The 17,583-nt window shown below is 40.8% G+C and overlaps 1 long non-coding RNA gene across 1 annotated transcript; it reads right to left on the reverse strand.

Moving 5' to 3' along the window:
• Positions 1 to 482: 482 nt before the first annotated feature.
• LOC123732965 (uncharacterized) lies at positions 483 to 4,288 on the reverse strand. The gene is made up of 3 exons (XR_006763540.1): positions 3,747 to 4,288; positions 3,285 to 3,341; positions 483 to 1,494 (listed from the first exon to the last, which is right to left on the reverse strand). It is a non-coding gene; the product is annotated as an uncharacterized lncRNA (long non-coding RNA).
• Positions 4,289 to 17,583: the final 13,295 nt, after the last annotated feature.

The following is a 17,583-nucleotide window of genomic DNA, read 5'->3' on the forward strand; positions in this document are numbered from 1 at the left end:
TCCCTTATGGGGTTAATTGCCACATAAACAAACATTACAATAATTGACTGTGGTAATTAAATGATAATTCCTCTTCAGTGCTCTCTGCATTGGGCATCGCATGAAGAATGAAAACAACGTAAGGTAAAAATCAATACATAATAGTAAATAAGGTGATGCAAACAATAATTATATCCCTAGAGCAGAACAATAATATACATATATACATACACACTGTATATATACACATACATACATATATACATACTGTATATATATACATACATAACATATACAGATAAATAAATACAGAAATACAGTCTGACACAAAGAGAAGATTCATATGGGAGACAAGTCTATACACAATCTATATATACACATACCATTTACCACATAGAAGATTCATATGGGAGACAAGTCCATACACAATCTATATATACACATGTACCATTTACCACATAGAAGACTCATATGGGAGACAAGTCTATACACAATCTATATACACATACCATTTACCACATAGAAGACTCATATGGGAGACAAGTCTATACACAATCTATATACACATACCATTTACCACATAGAAGACTCATATGGGAGACAAGTCTATACACAATCTATATACACATGTACCATTTACCACGCAGAAGCTAAATATTTTTACAATTTAATTATAGGTAAACATTTTTCTTATATTCCAGGATTTATCTAAATATTCCACAAACGGAAATACACAATGGACAAAAAACATTTCAATTTCTCCTCATCACTCATCACATACTGCCAGGGTATATCTGGTGGTCTTTCTGGAATAAGAGCAAGCGTATATCATGGTAGAACAGGAAATAGAGGATTAAATCAGTTTAATTCTCTATTTCTTTAAGGTCACAATAGTTACATAGTCTTTCCTCCATTTCACCACAATACTGACCTGTTTCAATACTCAGAGAAAATATCCCTGATCTTACCTGTTTCAATACTCAGAGGCAATATCCCTGATCTGACCTGTTTCAATACACAGAGACAATATCCCTGATCTGACCTGTTTCAATAGGCAGAGACAATATCCCTGATCGTACCTGTTTCAATACACAGAGACAATATCCCTGAAATAACCTGTTTCAATACTCAGAGACAATATCCCTGATCTGACCTGTTTCAATACTCAGAGACAATATCCCTGATCTGACCTGTTTCAATACACAGAGACAATATCCCTGATCTGACCTGTTTCAATACACAGAGACAATATCCCTGATCTTCCCTGTGCACATAGAGATCTCTTGCTTTTAGGTAGGTTATACATAATATATCTCTCACACACCAATTCACCCTGAATCAAACAAAAGGTTCTCAATTTGGGTTGATGATTCATCTCCTCCACCCATCTTTTTTCATGTCGCATCAACAGTTGTTTTTTAATCATATCTATGTCTCCCTTCATTTGGTTTTGGTACAGATGTTCATAGTTACACTGTTGAAAAAGCTCAGACATTTCAGTTGCCCAGGCTTCCCCTATGGATAGATAAATACAATAATCATGAAAAAAGTCATTGATGAAAGAGACTTCAACTAGGACTATAAAATAATGAAGAAACAGTTTAACATTTTGTTATTTTATGGCTTATATTTATTGTAGAAGTTGATAAATAACACCTGGGGACAAAAACGCCTACATCTTCTGACAAAAAGTGTTAAAATGCATAACATTCCCTTTCAGGATCCATATTTTGGTGTTTATAAGGTAAAGGACACCTGATATTTAAAGCCTTTTTGAATCCACATTTTACACTAAATAAGAACTGATATTTCCCGGGGACAGAAAAGGCACCACATGGTAGGAATGACTCAGCAGAACTCCTACACTAGTTTAGTGGATTCCAAATGTTCCCTCTACTTTATTCTACATTATTAACCTGAAATACTCACTTTACTTGGAAACTGAGTTGCAGTTTAGAGGTTAAACTATGAGCTGCTCTGTCATCTCAAAATGACCCTGTACAGATACTTTCTTATATTCAGTTTCAACTGTAGTCAAGGAGTCACCCTTCATATAACAACAGTAACCAGAGGGTGGAGCTAACAGTCAGTTTCAACTGTAGTCAAGGAGTCACCCTTCATATAACAACAGTAACCAGAGGGTGGAGCTAACAGTCAGTTTCAACTGTAGTCAAGGAGTCACCCTTCACATAACAACAGTAACCAGAGGGTGGAGCTAACAGTCAGTTTCAACTGTAGTCAAGGTGTCACCCTTCACATAACAACAGTAACCAGAGGGTGGAGCTAACAGTCAGTTTCAACTGTAGTCAAGGTGTCACCCTTCATATAACAACAGTAACCAGAGGGTGGAGCTAACAGTCAGTTTCAACTGTAGTCAAGGTGTCACCCTTCACATAACAACAGTAACCAGAGGGTGGAGCTAACAGTCAGTTTCAACTGTAGTCAAGGTGTCACCCTTCATATAACAACAGTAACCAGAGGGTGGAGCTAACAGTCAGTTTCAACTGTAGTCAAGGAGTCACCCTTCATATAACAACAGTAACCAGAGGGTGGAGCTAACAGTCAGTTTCAACTGTAGTCAAGGAGTCACCCTTCATATAACAACAGTAACCAGAGGGTGGAGCTAACAGTCAGTTTCAACTGTAGTCAAGGAGTCACCCTTCACATAACAACAGTAACCAGAGGGTGGAGCTAACAGTCAGTTTCAACTGTAGTCAAGGAGTCACCCTTCACATAACAACAGTAACCAGAGGGTGGGGCTAACAGTCAGTTTCAACTGTAGTCAAGGTGTCACCCTTCACATAACAACAGTAACCAGAGGGTGGGGCTAACAGTCAGTTTCAACTGTAGTCAAGGAGTCACCCTTCACATAACAACAGTAACCAGAGGGTGGAGCTAACAGTCAGTTACATGAGACAGCAGTAACGTGACACTGTTCTGAATCTTGCTTAAAAAATGTTATAGTCCTTCTTCAAGACATCTCTCTTACATTATTTTAGCTAAACTTATAATTTACTGGAAATCAGGTTTAGTTGTGTTTTTCCCCTGTAAGGTGTGTACGTGCTGGATAAGAACCAAAGGATGAGAAACCCTGAGATAAACATTAAACCATATAATGTAAAAGCTCCTCCACCATCTTTACCAGACGTTTTACTGATAACATGTAGACCTACTGATTAGTTTCCACTTTGAAAACTGCTGTCAGCAAGTCAGCTCAACAGTTCTTCTAACTAGTAATATCTCATTCCAGGTATTCATTCACATACTCTGTCATTTAGAATGAATTATTGTTCATAAATACTTACTTTATTTGTCAGTATTGTCCATATAGTGTTTTCTGCTCTGTCATCTCAAAATGGATCCTGTACAAAATCACATATTTACTTTCAGTCACCTCCTGGGTGGTGCAGTGGTCTAAACCACCCCATCTGAACAGTTTCTCACCAACTGGCCACCTGGTCTATAGAGACTAAATGACTATACACTCTACGCTGCACACCACATCAACGGGGATGTAGTGGAGGGTAAACCCACGTAAACGCGCTTAAGCACCTTTTTATTTGTAAAATAGCGTTTACTCAACTTTGTATTTTGTTAATTATCGTTTACCACTTCTTATGCGTTTCCAGCGTTAAGCCTAAATTCCATCGTGGAAAACGGGCCCAGGTTGGTCAGCATGATAAAGAATCATATCTCAAGCCTACTCTGTCTATTGAATGTCTGACTACGACCTAACTTTATAATAGTTATATGTAGCCAAGACTTACCAGAGTCTGTACGTCTGTCCTTCAAATCAACACATTTATCCTACTTCTAATGTTGCAGAGAAATGTGCGCTACATTTTCTACAGTCATTTTGTAACGGTGTAGACTACACAGTTACTTTCACTTTCATATGAGGAAATCACGTCCCTTCTGACGTCACCGGTGTATGGTTAAATAATGATGACAGAAGAGATCTACTAACTAGTAATAATATGTAATTCCAGGTATTCATTATCTTAATCTGTTCTTTATTGTTCAGAAATACTTTATTTGTACTTCTCTCCATATAGTGTGTTTTCCTCTTTTGTCATCTCACCATGGATCCTGCACTCAGCCGTCTCCCCACCCTGATAATAGAGTGTTTTATTGGTATCTTCCACTAGATGGCAGTAAACACCTGCTGTAACTAGACTTTACAACAGCATTCCTTATTCATAAAGGCAGTGTCTCAAAGGAGGAGTGCTGAATCAGGATCAGGTCCCCCTGTCTATGTAATCTGATTCATTATGATATAGGATCAGGTCCCTCCTCTCCATGTAATCTGATTCATTATGATCTAGGATCAGGTCCCCCTCTCCATGTAATCTGATTCATTATGATCTAGGATCAGGTCCCCCCTCTCCATGTAATCTGATTCATGATGATCTAGGATCAGGTCCCCCCTCTCCATGTAATCTGATTCATTATGATCTAGGATCAGGTCCCCTCTCTCCATGTAATCTGATTCATTATGATCTAGGATCAGGTCCCCCTCTCCATGTAATCTGATTCATTATGATCTAGGATCAGGTCCCCCTCTCCATGTAATCTGATTCATTATGATATAGGATCAGGTCCCCCCTCTCCATGTAATCTGATTCATTATGATCTAGGATCAGGTCCCCCTCTCCATGTAATCTGATTCATTATGATCTAGGATCAGGTCCCCCCTCTCCATGTAATCTGATTCATTATGATCTAGGATCAGGTCCCCCCTCTCCATGTAATCTGATTCATGATGATCTAGGATCAGGTCCCCCCTCTCCATGTAATCTGATTCATTATGATCTAGGATAAGGTCCCCCCTCTCCATGTAATCTGATTCATTATGATCTAGGATCAGGTCCTCCTCTCCATGTAATCTGATTCATTATGATCTAGGATCAGGTCCCTCCTCTCCATGTAATCTGATTCATTATGATCTAGGATCAGGTCCCCCTCTCCATGTAATCTGATTCATTATGATCTAGGATCAGGTCCCCCCTCTCCATGTAATCTGATTCATTATGATTCATCATTATGCTTTGTTTGGCGACTTTTTATCCATTGCCTATTGTGGTGAAATGTCAGGAACACATTTTTTTAAATGTACTTTTAATCGTTTTAGAAACGTTTAAATGACCCACATGGATTCTAACTGGGGATTCAGCTAAAACTTGTATTTTTGGGACCAAATAAATTGATACCAACAGTGGACAATTCACAGCAAAAGCATGGAGCTATAACTGTCAAGAGGAGAATAGGGGGAGTATTCCCCTTGGAGAACCCAGAGTGCAACACTGAAGAGAAACATATTGGAGAATAACAACAATCTCAATCTGAAGCTCTAAAGAAAAAATAGGAATTGTGAAAATCAGGAACACAATTCTTCCTCCTGTCCACCTATTGTCCCTGTATGAATCAGGACCACCATTCTTCCTCCTGTCCACCTATTGTCCCTGTATGAATCAGGACCACCATTCTTCCTCCTGTCCACCTATTGTCCCTGTATGAATCAGGACCACCATTCTTCCTCCTGTCCACCTATTGTCCCTGTATGAATAAGGACCACCATTCTTCCTCCTGTCCACCTATTGTCCCTGTATGAATCAGGACCACCATTCTTCCTCCTGTCCACCTATTGTCCCTGTATGAATCAGGACCACCATTCTTCCTCCTGCCCCACCTATTGTCCCTGTATGAATCAGGACCACCATTCTTCCTCCTGTCCACCTATTGTCCCTGTATGAATCAGGAACACCATTCTTCCTCCTGTCCACCTATTGTCCCTGTATGAATCAGGACCACCATTCTTCCTCCTGTCCACCTATTGTCCCTGTATGAATATTAGTTGGCATCTAATTGAAGAACATACTGCTTTATAGATCCCAGCCTGACAAACAATTGTTTGGGCCTTACTTTGAGCACTTGCACTGGGCCTCCATTGAGTCTCCATGTGTCAAGCAGTACAGAGAAACCCCCTCTAGATGACAGCAGAGGCTCTTGGAGCTACCCTGTCTATCCACCAGTTTAGTGACCTTGTTCCATCAATATGTCCATACTACTTCACAACCCATTTGAGGTCTTGACCAGCAATGTCCCATTGGGCTCAACCAAGCCGAGAGTGAGGTTCTAGAAAGAGGACTGACTTTCATACCAACTCCTAAACAGGTGGACTGACTTTCATACCAACTCCTAAACAGGTGGCCTGACTTTCATACCAACTCCTATACAGGTGGACTGACTTTCATACCAACTCCTAAACAGGTGGACTGACTTTCATACCAACTCCTAAACAGGTGGCCTGATTTTCATACCAACTCCTAAACAGGTGGACTGACTTTCATACCAACTCCTAAACAGGTGGATTGACTTTTATACCAACTCCTAAACAGGTGGACTGACTTTCATACCAACTCCTAAACAGGTGGACTGACTTTCATACCAACTCCTAAACAGGTGGACTGACTTTCATACCAACTCCTAAACAGGTGAACTGACTTTCATACCAACTCCTAAACAGGTGGACTGGGAGGAGCTCCGGAGGGGATCTACACGTCTATCATAGAAGATTGAAGTTATCAGATCATTGTGAATATGAAACAGATTTTCCTCAGATACTATTTCCAAACCCCTCACATTTGGAACCTCAGTTGGAGTCAGAAACTATACAGACTCTGATACGTAGGGATGTGGCTTCCTTTTCACTATTCAGAACCTCACCTTTTTTATCAGCTTAACCTTACAAATGGTTAAAAATCAAGCTCTAGAAATATAGTGATTAAACCAGCAGATAAGGGGGCTCAGATTGTTGTAATGGATAAAGTGAATATCTTCTTGAAGCCAATAGACAATAGGATCATGTTAAACACTATGTTCCATTGTCCCACTCAACACAACCGGAAAACACAAAGATTAATCCAGGAGATAAACTGTATGAGGATAAGTACATTACAGATAAACAGATGGTCTGTCTTTTTGGACAGATTCTCCAAGGCCTAGGCAGTTGTACTTACTGCCTAAAATACATATCTCCTGAGACGTGGGCGGTTCCCTGCGGCTGACCAATAGGAAGTGATTGTGTCTCAGAGATGTGGGTGGTTCCCTGCAGCTGACCAATAGTAAATGATTGTGTCTCAGAGACGTCGGCGGTTCCCTGCGGCTGACCAATAGGAAGTGATTGTGTCTCAGAGACGTGGGCGGTTCCCTGCGGCTGACCAATAGGAAGTGATTGTGTCTCAGAGACGTGGGCAGTTCCCTGCAGCTCACCAATAGGAAGTGATTGTGTCTCAGAATCTTACTGTATTGCTGAATATATAGACTTTTATTGCTGAATATATAGACTTTTATATCAACCCTCTACCCCAGAAACACCCAGCTATGTTCAGGATACTGATGAATGAAGGGTTTATTACTATTGTAGTACTGACTTTAACCTGTTGGGGCTAGGGGGCAGTATTTTCACGGCTGGATAAAAAAACGTACCCGATTTAATCTGGTTACTAATCCTACCCAGTAACAAGAATATGCATATACTTATTATATATGGATAGAAAACACCCTAAAGTTTCTAAAACTGTTTGAATGGTGTCTGTGAGTATAACAGAACTCATTTGGCAGGCAAAACCCTGAGACAGATTCTGACAGGAAGTGGATACCTGATGTGTTGCATTACCTTTAAACCTATGCCATTGAAACACACAGGGGCTTATTAATGTTTTGGCACTTCCTATTGCTTCCACTAGATGTCACCAGCCTTTACAAAGTGTTTTGAGTCTTCTACTGTGAGATCTGACCAAACAAGAGCCTTGGAACGGTGATGGCCGATTAGACTCTGGCGCGAGGTCATGTTGGGTACCCTCGTTCCAATACGTTTTAAAAGAGAATGCATTCGTCCGCCTTGAATATTATTCATGTTCTGGTTAAAAAGGCACTAATGATTTATGCTATACAACGTTTGACATGTTTGAACGAACGTAAATATATTTTTTCCCCTCGTTCATGAAGTGAAGTCCGGCGGGCTTAGATCATGTGCTAACAACACGGAGCTTTTTGGACATAAATGATGAGCTTTTTTGAACAAAACTACATTCGTTATGGACCTGGGATTCCTGGAAGTGACATCTGATGAAGAGAATCAAAGGTAATGGATTATTTACATAGTATTTTCGATTTTAGATCTCTCCAACATGGCGGTTAGTCTGTATCGCAAAGCGTATTTTTCTGGGCGCAGTGCTCAGATTATTGCAAAGTGTGATTTCCCAGTAAGGTTATTTTTAAATCTGGCAAGTCGATTGCGTTCAAGAGATGTAAATCTATAATTCTTTAAATGACAATATAATATTTTACCAATGTTTTCTAATATTAATTATTTAATTTGTTGTGCTGACTTGACTGCCGGTTATTGGAGGGAAACGATTTCCTGAACATCAACGCTATAGTAAAACGCTGTTTTTGGATATAAATATGAACTTGATAGAACTAAAAATGCATGTATTGTCTAACATAATGTCCTAGGAGTGTCATCTGATGGAGATTGTCAAAGGTTAGTGCATAATTTTAGCTGATTTTATGGTTTTGGTGACGCCTGTCTTTGAATTGACAAAACATTACACACAACTATTGTCAATGTACTCTCCTAACATAATGTAACTTTATGCTTTCGCCGTAAAACCTTTTTGAAATCGGACAACGTGGTTAGATTAAGGAGATGTTTATCTTTCAAAGGGTGTAAGATAGTTGTATGTTTGAAAAATTTGAATTTTGACATTTATTTGGTTTCAAATTTGCCGCTCTTGAAATGCACCTGCTGTTGATAGGGTGCACCACGGGTGGCACGCTAGCGTCCCACATAGCCCCAAGAAGTTAATATCAACCCTCCATCCCAGAAACACCCAGCTATGTTCAGGGTACTGATGAATGAAGGGTTTATTACTATTGTAGTACTGACTTTAATATCAACCCTCTATCCCAGAAACACCCAGCTATGTTCAGGGTACTGATGAATGAAGGGTTTATTACTATTGTAGTACTGACTTTTATATCAACCCTCAATCCCAGAAACACCCAGCTATGTTCAGGATACTGATGAATGAAGGGTTTATTACTATTGTAGTACTGATTTTTATATCAAACTTCTACCCCAGAAACACCCAGCTATGTTCAGGGTACTGATGAATGAAGGGTTTATTACTATTGTAGTACTGACTTTAATATCAACCCTCTATCCCAGAAACACCCAGCTATGTTCAGGATACTGATGAATGAAGGGTTTATTACTATTGTAGTACTGACTTTAATATCAACCCTCTATCCCAGAAACACCCAGCTATGTTCAGGGTACTGATGAATGAAGGGTTTATTACTATTGTATTACTGACTTTTATATCAACCCTCTATCCCAGAAACACCCAGCTATGTTCAGGGTACTGATGAATGAAGGGTTTATTACTATTGTATTACTGACTTTTATATCAACCCTCTATCCCAGAAACACCCAGCTATGTTCAGGATACTGATGAATGAAGGGTTTATTACTATTGTAGTACTGACTTTAATATCAACCCTCTATCCCAGAAACACCCAGCTATGTTCAGGGTACTGATGAATGAAGGGTTTATTACTATTGTAGTACTGACTTTTATATCAACCCTCAATCCCAGAAACACCCAGCTATGTTCAGGATACTGATGAATGAAGGGTTTATTACTATTGTAGTACTGATTTTTATATCAAACTTCTACCCCAGAAACACCCAGCTATGTTCAGGGTACTGATGAATGAAGGGTTTATTACTATTGTAGTACTGACTTTAATATCAACCCTCTATCCCAGAAACACCCAGCTATGTTCAGGATACTGATGAATGAAGGGTTTATTACTATTGTAGTACTGACTTTAATATCAACCCTCTATCCCAGAAACACCCAGCTATGTTCAGGGTACTGATGAATGAAGGGTTTATTACTATTGTATTACTGACTTTTATATCAACCCTCTATCCCAGAAACACCCAGCTATGTTCAGGGTACTGATGAATGAAGGGTTTATTACTATTGTATTACTGACTTTTATATCAACCCTCTATCCCAGAAACACCCAGCTATGTTCAGGATACTGATGAATGAAGGGTTTATTACTATTGTAGTACTATTTTTATTAACCTCTTGGGGCTAGGTGGGACGCTAGCGTGCCACCTGTGGTGCACTCCATCAACAGCAGGTGCATTTCAAGAGCGGCAAATTTGAATCCAAATAAATGTCAAAATTCAAATTTTTCAAAAATACAACTATGTTACACCATTTGAAAGATAAACATCTCCTTAATCTAACCACGTTTTACGATTTCAAAAAGGTTTTACGGCGAAAGCATAAATTTAGAGTATGTTAGGACAGTACATTTACAAGAGTTGTGTGTAATGTTTTGTCAAGTCAAAGACAGGGTCACCAAAACCATAAAACCAGCTAAAATGATACACTAACCTTTTACAATCTCCATCAGATGACACTCCTAGGACATTATGTTAGACAATGCATGCATTTTTAGTTCTATCAAGTTCATATTTATATCCAAAAACAGCGTTTTACTATGGCATTGATGTTGAGGAAATCGTTTCCCTCCAATAACCGGCAGTCAAGTCAGCGTCACAAATTAAATAATTAAAATTAGAAAACATTGGTAAAATATTATATTGTCATTTAAAGAATTATAGATTTACATCTTTTGAACGCAATCAACTTGCCAGATTTAAAAATAACCTTACTGGGAAATCACACTTTGCAATAATCTGAGCACTGTGCCCAGAAAAATACGCGTTGCGATACAGACTAGACGTCATGTTGGGGAGATCTAAAATCGAAAATACTATGTAAATAATCCATTACCTTTGATTCTCTTCATCAGATGTCACTTCCAGGTATCACAGGTCCATAACGAATGTAGTTTTGTTCAAAAAAGCTCATCATTTATGTCCAAAATCTCCGTCTCGTTAGCACATGATGTAAGCCAGCCGGACTTTCGTCATGAACGAGGGGAAAAAATATATTTCCGTTCGTTCAAACATGTCAAACGTTGTATAGCATAAATCATTAGGGCCTTTTTAACCAGAACATGAATAATATTCAAGGTGGACGAATGCATAGCCTTTTATAACGTATTGGAACGAGGGTACCCAACATGAAGTAGCGCGCCAGGTGTCTAATGGGACATCACCGTTCCATGGCTCTTGTTCGGTCAGATCTCCCTCCAGAAGACTCAAAACACTTTGTAAAGGCTGGTGACATCTAGTGGAAGCAATAGGAAGTGCCAAAATATTCCTAAACCCCTGTGTTTTTCAATGGGATAGGTTTAAAGTCAATACAACACATCAGGTATCCACTTCCTGTCAGAAAATGTCTCAGGGTTTTGCCTGCCAAATGAGTTCTGTTATACTCACAGACACCATTCAAACAGTTTTGGAAACTTTAGAGTGTTTTCTATCCATATATAATAAGTATATGCATATTCTAGTTACTGGGTAGGATTAGTAACCAGATTAAATCGGGTACATTTTTTTTATCCAGACGTGCAAATGCTGCCCCCTAGACCCAACAGGTTAACTTAGCTACTGACTTGTTCTATTGTTGTTGCATTGTCAAGAGGTTAACCTACAAGGAAGCATTTCAGTACATAATACTTGTATTGTACTTTAAATTATTATAGATATTTTAGGGTTGCCATGGATTTCAAGCAGGCTATGCCATCAGGTCCAAACCCAAAACAAGGAAATTGTAGGAGACAGGCGTGTTGGGGTTTCCTGCCAGCGTGACCACCCGCTTCACTTCCTGAACATGAAAAAGGGTGAAAGGTGGGATGCAGTAATAAGGAGTTTTTTCAGTTTCTTTTTCAGTATTTTATTTCAGTGTTGATTAATTTAGTTAATTTAGTAAATTGTATTTAGTTATTTAGTGCAGATAATGATGTACTTCTTCTGTAGTTTGTCAGATGCAGTGAACCTGCTGAGAGATGAAGGAGGGGATGAGAGGCCAGAACATCAACCTCATCTTCATGGAGGACATTGATTCCAGATGCAGTGAACCTGCTGAGAGATGAAGGAGGGGATGAGAGGCCAGAACATCAACCTCATCTTCATGGAGGACATTGATGCCAGATGCAGTGAACCTGCTGAGAGATGAAGGAGGGGATGAGAGGCCAGAACATCAACCTCATCTTCATGGAGGACATTGATGCCAGATGCAGTGAACCTGCTGAGAGATGAAGGAGGGGATGAGAGGCCAGAACATCAACCTCATCTTCATGGAGGACATTGATGTCAGATGCAGTGAACCTGCTGAGAGATGAAGGAGGGGATGAGAGGCCAGAACATCAGTCTCATCTTCATGGAGGACATTGATGCCAGATGCAGTGAACCTGCTGAGAGATGAAGGAGGGGATGAGAGGCCAGAACATCAACCTCATCTTCATGGAGGACATTGATGCCAGATGCAGTGAACCTGCTGAGAGATGAAGGAGGGGATGAGAGGCCAGAACATCAACCTCATCTTCATGGAGGACATTGATGCCAGATGCAGTGAACCTGCTGAGAGATGAAGGAGGGGATGAGAGGCCAGAACATCAACCTCATCTTCATGGAGAACATTGATTCCAGATGCAGCTACATGTGCAAGTAATTAACCTTTTTAATTCAAGACCTCATTGACTTTAACATTTGAAAAGCAGTTTCTCCAACAATAGTTTTAACATGAACATTTTGTCCATAACTTTTTAGAGAAAGTTTCCTGAATTGAAGCATGGGACCAGATTGGTTGTTCCAGTTTTCCATGCTGATGGACATGACTTGCCATGTCAGGTACTTGAACAGGATCATTAATATTATCAGTAGGTATTAATTCATATTTTATAAGGTTTTAACCAAATAACCCTTTTACCATGGTATGACATGATTTTATATTTCTAGATGAAATTCAACACCCGATATGTAGACGGTGCTGGACTGGCAGATGGGGAGCAGATGGAGAGGCTGTGGTCGTATCTGAGGCGCTTTGGGAAGGTCACCAAAGAAATGAGGCCGTCCCATCTTATTGACCTCCTGACTGATGCACTTCTCCACCATGGGAAAACGCCAGAGGCTACGTTAGTACACTTGGAATTGTTATTCATTTACTTGATGCTGGTTGACTCTAGCGATGTTCCTAACATTTCCTGTTGTTTTGATGTAGTGGACTCTCTGCCATAGAGGGTTTCCCCAGCAACAGAAGTTGCAACAGAGGCAAAAAGGGAAATGGAAGAAATTGCACAGTCTCTTCCAGGTAAACTATTGTATCAATAATCTAGGCATAGAATTTCAGTATTGATTAGAAATGTTGTCACATCTGTCACTGTTGTTATGTTGTAGGAACAACACTGGACACCATTAGGGATTGGGGCAGGAATGTCAGTGTTGTTATGTTGTAGGAACAACACTGGACACCATTAGGGATTGGAGCAGGAATGTCAGTGTTGTTATGTTGTAGGAACAACACTGGACACCATTAGGGATTGGGGCAGGAATGTCAGTGTTGTTATGTTGTGGGAACAACACTGGACACCATTAGGGATTGGGGCAGGAATGTCAGTGTTGTTATGTTGTAGGAACAACACTGGACACCATTAGGGATTGGGGCAGGAATGTCAGTGTTGTTATGTTGTGGGAACAACACTGGACACCATTAGGGATTGGGGCAGGAATGTCAGTGTTGTTATGTTGTAGGAACAACACTGGACACCATTAGGGATTGGGGCAGGAATGTCAGTGTTGTTATGTTGTAGGAACAACACTGGACACCATTAGGGATTGGGGCAGGAATGTCAGTGTTGTTATGTTTTAGGAACAACACTGGACACCATTAGGGATTGGGGCAGGAATGTCAGTGTTGTTATGTTGTAGGAACAACACTGGACACCATTAGGGACTGGGGCAGGAATGTCAGTGTTGTTATGTTGTAGGAACAACACTGGACACTATTAGGGATTGGGGCAGGAATGTCAGTGTTGTTATGTTGTAGGAACAACACTGGACACCATTAGGGATTGGGGCAGGAATGTCAGTGTCACCCTTGAGAGGCAAAAACCTGCTCTGTGCTGGGAGGAGCAATATGTTGCAATGCTCCAGCAACATACAATTGCAATGTATGTAATGCATTTCAAATGACTAAACAAAGTTGTTATTTTTCGACATGCATTATTGTATGCCCTCTGTAATCCATGTTTTATTTTCAGGGCACAGCAGGAAAGTGGAGATGGAACAGCTGGTTTTCAGCTTGTGCAGTTCGATAGGTACTTCCTCAGTTTTTAACAGTGTCATTGTTAGATCAATGAATATAATTGATCTCCCTGGTCAAAGTATTTAGAACCTTTCTGATGACAGAAAACTGAAGACGATGGAGAGGAAGAACAGCATCCATCCTCCATCGATGGTCCCCCACCAGCAGTCTCATCCAGACTGCACTCCACAGACTGCAGAGTAACAGATTGATGGTCCCCCACCAGCAGTCACTTCCAGACTGCACTCCACAGACTGCAGAGTAACAGATTGATGGTCCCCCACCAGCAGTCTCTTCCAGACTGCACTCCACAGACTGCAGAGGAACAGATTGATGGTCCCCCACCAGCAGTCTCTTCCAGACTGCACTCCACAGACTGCAGAGGAACAGATTGATGGTCCCCCACCAGCAGTCACTTCCAGACTGCACTCCACAGACTGCAGAGTAACAGATTGATGGTCCCCCACCAGCAGTCACTTCCAGACTGCACTCCACAGACTGAAGAGGAACAGATTGATGGTCCCCCACCAGCAGTCTCTTCCAGACTGCACTCCACAGACTGCAGAGTAACATATTGATGGTCCCCCACCAGCAGTCTCTTCCAGACTGCACTCCACAGACTGCAGAGTAACAGATTGATGGTCCCCCAACAGCAGTCTCTTCCAGACTGCACTCCACAGACTGCAGAGGAACAGATTGAGGACCAATCTGGAGGGAACCTTCAGTCTGCTGCTAGAACGGAGGTTCCTCTGTGGCCTGAAAATATGCAGGTTATAGATATATATTCAACAATAGGAACAAGTCAACTCATATCAGTTCTATGATAATTCTGGGTGGTCAAACACAATAATAATGTTTATTTGTATCTGAACTTGGTTTCTGTTGCTAATGATCTATTGTTGGATGGTAATCAGAGTAATTTTATAGCAGCTTTAGGTCATTTTTTATTTATTTTTGTTTAGATTGGATTACCTTCAACATATTTTCTGTCTGTATTATCTGTTATCAATAGATGGTCAAGGTATTGATTATGTCACACTCTGACCTAGGAGAGCTGTGTTTTCTCTGTTTAGCTAGGCCAGGGTGTGATAGGTGGGTGGGCAATCTATGTTTTATTTTCTATGTTTTGGCCGGGTATGGTTTCCAATCAGAGGCAGGTGTCTTTCGTTGTCTCTGATTGGAAGCCATACTTAGGCAGCCTGTTTTTCCTTTGTCCTTGTGGGAAGTTATTTTCTGTTTAGTTGGTGAAACCTGACAGAACTGTTTTGCTGTCGCTTTGTTTGATTGTCAGAGTGTTCTGAGTAAAATAAATACAAGATGAACATCTTCCACGCTGCACCTTGGTCTACTCCTTTCCACAGCTGTGACAGATAATCTGTTATCAATCGATGGTCAAGGTATTGATTATCTGTTATCAATACATGGTCAAGGTATTGATTATCTGTTATTAATTGATGGTCAAGGTATTGATTATCTGTTATTAATAGATGGTCTAGGTATTGATTATCTGTTATTAATAGATGGTCAAGGTATTGAATATCTGTTATCAATAGATGGTCAAGGTATTGATTATCTGTTATCAATAGTTGGTCAAGATTTTGATTATCTGTTATCAATAGATGGTCAAGGTATTGATTATCTGTTATTAATTGATGGTCAAGGTATTGATTATCTGTTATTAATTGATGGTCAAGGTATTGATTATCTATTATCAATAGATGGTCAAGGTATTGATTATCTGTTATTAATAGATGGTCAAGGTATTAATTATCTGTTATCAATAGATGGTCAAGGTAGTGATTATCTGTTATCAATAGATGGTCAAGGTATTGATTATCTGTTATCAATAGATGGTCAAGGTATTGATTATCTGTTATCAATAGATGGTCAAGGTATTGCCAACTGCCTGTCCAAAAGGCCACGGTCGGTAGTAGCATAAAAACACATGTGAAGGACTACAACCTGAGGAGACGAGGTTTGTCCTCACAGCTCCTACAGGCCCTGGTGTATGAGGATGCAGTGCAGGTGGACAGCACTGATTGGTCCTGGAGAGCAGGAGGAGCAGAGGATGATGGGGAGGTGCACCTCAAGCTAAGGCTCTTGGTGCTCTTTGTGAAGAGAAGCGGTAGATTGAGGATGATGTCTTCACTGCCAAGATGTTCTACTCACATGAGCAGGAACTGATCGTGGAGGCCTTACAACATTACACAGAGCAGGAACTGATCGTGGAGGCCTTACAACATTACACAGAGCAGGAACTGATCGTGGAGGCCTTACAACATTACACAGAGCAGGAACTGATCGTGGAGGCCTTACAACATTACACAGAGCAGGAACTGATCGTGGAGGCCTTACAACATTACACAGAGCAGGAACTGATCGTGGAGGCCTTACAACATTACACAGAGCAGGAACTGATCGTGGAGGCCTTATAACATTACACAGAGCAGGAACTGATCGTGGAGGCCTTACAACATTACACAGAGCAGGAACTGATCGTGGAGGCCTTACAACATTACACAGAGCAGGAACTGATCGTGGAGGCCTTAGAACATTACACAGAGCAGGAACTGATCGTGGCGGACTTACAACATTACACAGAGCAGGAACTGATCGTGGAGGCCTTACAACATTACACAGAGCAGGAACTGATCGTGGAGGCCTTACAACAATACACAGAGCAGGAACTGATCGTGGAGGCCTTACAACATTACACAGAGCAGGAACTGATCGTGGAGGCCTTACAACATTACACAGAGCAGGAACTGATCGTGGAGGCCTTACAACATTACACAGAGCAGGAACTGATCGTGGAGGCCCTACAACATTACACAGAGCAGGAACTGATCGTGGAGGCCTTACAACATTACACAGAGCAGGAACTGATCGTGGAGGCCTTACAACATTACACAGAGCAGGAACAGATCGTGGAGGCCTTACAACATTACACAGAGCAGGAACTGATCGTGGAGGCCTTACAACATTACACAGAGCAGGAACTGATCATGGAGGCCTTACAACATTACACAGAGCAGGAACTGATCGTGGAGGCCTTACAACATTACACAGAGCAGGAACTGATCGTGGAGGCCTTACAACAATACACAGAGCAGGAACTGATCGTGGAGGCCTTACAACATTACACAGAGCAGGAACTGATCGTGGAGGCCTTACAACATTACACAGAGCAGGAACTGATCGTGGAGGCCTTACAACATTACACAGAGCAGGAACTGATCGTGGAGGCCTTACAACATTACACAGAGCAGGAACTGATCGTGGAGGCCTTACAACAATACAC

The sequence above is a fragment of the Salmo salar genome, unplaced genomic scaffold (assembly GCF_905237065.1).
Source record: "Salmo salar unplaced genomic scaffold, Ssal_v3.1, whole genome shotgun sequence".
NCBI lineage: Eukaryota > Metazoa > Chordata > Actinopteri > Salmoniformes > Salmonidae > Salmo > Salmo salar.